The sequence below is a fragment of the Cyprinodon variegatus genome, unplaced genomic scaffold (genome assembly GCF_000732505.1).
Source record: "Cyprinodon variegatus isolate N-32 unplaced genomic scaffold, C_variegatus-1.0 Scaffold184, whole genome shotgun sequence".
In the NCBI taxonomy this organism is placed as follows: domain Eukaryota; kingdom Metazoa; phylum Chordata; class Actinopteri; order Cyprinodontiformes; family Cyprinodontidae; genus Cyprinodon; species Cyprinodon variegatus.
In genome coordinates, this window is record NW_015150637.1 from 763,368 (window position 1) to 766,264 (window position 2,897).

A 2,897-nucleotide genomic window follows, 5' to 3' on the forward strand; every position below is an offset into this window, starting at 1 on the left:
TGTTCATTATCCTCCCTTACCTCCAGCACAGAGTCACTGCCCACTGCCCAGCATCAGTCCTCTCTGCAGGGGAAGATTTACAAGAAAGTAAAATCAACACAAATGACAGTTCACCTGCAAAAATCAATTAGCACTGAAACAGCTGATAATTTGATTACATTCTAAGCTTAATGGGGGGATAGTTGACCTCTGGATGATCTAAAAAAAAAAAAACAACAATATTTAATTTCTGGGAAGCAAAAGTAGCACAAATTGTCTTTTTTTTTTTTTTTTTACAAATTACCATTAAAAATGCACAAATCTGCAATAAGCAATAACCATTCAGTCTATTTGCTGAGTTGTTTTTTCCTAATCAGTGGGGTGTCAGCTTCACATAGCTGAAGCTCCTCCTATTTGATGAAGTGGTTCAGGTGTAAACAATGCTTCTGAAATGCAGAGCAGTGAATGCAGGACTAGAGGAAATCCCTGCAGACACCGCTTCCAGTCTGAGCCCATAAGAGTTTCACACTACTAGAATATTAACACTTATGTGTTCCCTGATATGCTCATAATATTTGCCAAAATAAGACCCAAATGTCCTTTAAACGAGTCCCACCGAATCTACTAGATACATTTTTTTAAAAGCTAAAAATTCAAGATGGACCTTTTGGAACCCCTAATTGTTCCCTCAGAAAGACAATCACAGCCACGTCAAATACAACTAATGATATTCCAAAAGGTATTTGATTAAATATCATCAGGCACAAAACCATTTCAATGCACAACACTTCTTAGCTATTAAGTCAGTGCCACTTTTTTGGCTTGTGTGACGAACCGAGCCGGTCAAGCATGAGCATGAAAAATGGGTTTTATTTTCCCCAAAGGTTTATTTCGTCATGCTGCTTCATTCTATCTCTATTCTCTCATTGTGCAGAATCTGTTAGTTCAATCTCTATCCTTATCCTCTCTCTGCTTTGCTTTGCCTCATCTGTAGCTGTTCCTGTTTGGCTGTGACTCCATCCTAAAGAGAAATATCAGCTGTGCTGCTGCCATCAACACCTTTGTTAATAGATATTCGAGATCAGCCTGTTTTCAGTGTAGTCCTGTTTCTCTGACTGTGACTGGCTGGATGTGATCTCTTCATCCTCTGACATGGGAGCATCTCGGAGCTCGTCTGCCTGGCTGTGTGTTTCCGCCTTTTACAGCTGCTTTTTGTATCTCTGCTTCTGTCTCCTTGAACCCCAGTCGGCCTCAGCAGATGGCCGCTCACTCTGAGCCTGGTTCTGCTGGAGGTTTCTTCCTGTTAAAAGGGAGTTTTTCCTCTCCACTGTCGCTACAAGCATGCTTAGTGTGAGGGATTGCCTTTGNCATGGGAGCTGGCTCGGAGCTCGTCGGCCTGGCTGTGTGTTTCCTGGACGGGGCCGCCTTTTACAGCTGCTTTTTGTATCTCTGCCTCTGTTTCCTTGAACCCCAGTCAGCCTCGGCAGATGGCCGCTTTCACTGAGTCTGTTTCTCCTGGAGGGATTGCCTTCCAGTCAATAAGTCGATGCAATCAACTGGTTTTCATTAGATAGAAAACTTTGAATCAATTTGACTTTATGATCTGGTTGAATAGTAAAGTGCCTTGAGATGACAGGTGTTGTAAATTGGTGCTATATAAATAAACTGAATTGAATTCAAAGTAACAAAAATCCAAACAATAATTACAGGGCCCTTAAAGGAGGTCAAAGGAAGAGACTAACCCAAGGCAGACAATATCAAGGTTAAACATAAAACCTCAAACTAACCAAACAAACAAAAACTGACCTCCCATGCAGCAAAAAAAGGGGAATAAAATACTGGCTGATCGGACCAGACTAACACTCTGAGGAAGAGTAGAACATCTACACACCTTTAACAAAAATAACTAAACAGTTAGCTTGAGGATTAAAATCAAATTACTAATAACTAAAAATTAACAAGGTGAGCAAATCACAAAAGCAAAAGAGAGATTATGCAGCATATATTAAACTGTGAACTGCAAGATGTTCCCCATAGTACAACTCCAGATAGTACCACCCAATCTAACAACATGTCAATGAGCCTGTCAGGTACTCTCAACAACCCCAGAAAAGGAAGCACAAATAATATTAAAAATTTGACAAAATTAAATATGCAAAATTTACCGAATGTGTGCACTATGACTGGAAATAATGCCTTCTAATATCAAAATAAAAATAAACAAACCTGTATATTTATGCAACCGTGTGTTAAAACGTATAGTGAAAAAGTGGCTGTGTGTGGGGTTACTGACCATGTGACATCACAGCTTGAATAATAAAAAAACAATGCCAAGAAAAAAAAAACAATTTCTCAGCTTTATCACAGAACTGCTAGATCTGGACTTGCCTGAGCTCTGTCTCACATGTCCTCATCCTGTTATTCCCATTCATGCTGAATCCTTTTATGTTGATGTTGGCGTAGGAATAAAAAAGTAAATGTTTATGTATTTTGGACCTGTAAAAATACATTATATATTTTATCTATTCTTATATACTTATACGGTTCCGGTCCGAGCCCAGCTCTTTTCTGCATGGAGTTCACATGTTCTCCCTGTGCATGCCTGGCTTCTCTCTAGGTACTCCAGCTTCCTGCCACAGTCCAAAAACATGACTGTTAGGTTAATCTGCTTCTCTAAATTCTCTTTAGGTGTGAGTTTGTGCATGAATGGTTGTTTGTCTTTGTATTGCCCTGCAATGGACTAGCGACCTGTCCAGGGTGGACCCTGCCTCTCGCCCTTAGACAGCTGGAGATAGACACCAGCACCCCCAGCGACCCCACTAAAATATTATGATGGATGGATGGATGGATGGATGGATGGATGGATGGATGGATGGATGGATGGATGGATGGATGGATGGATGGATGGATGGATGGAT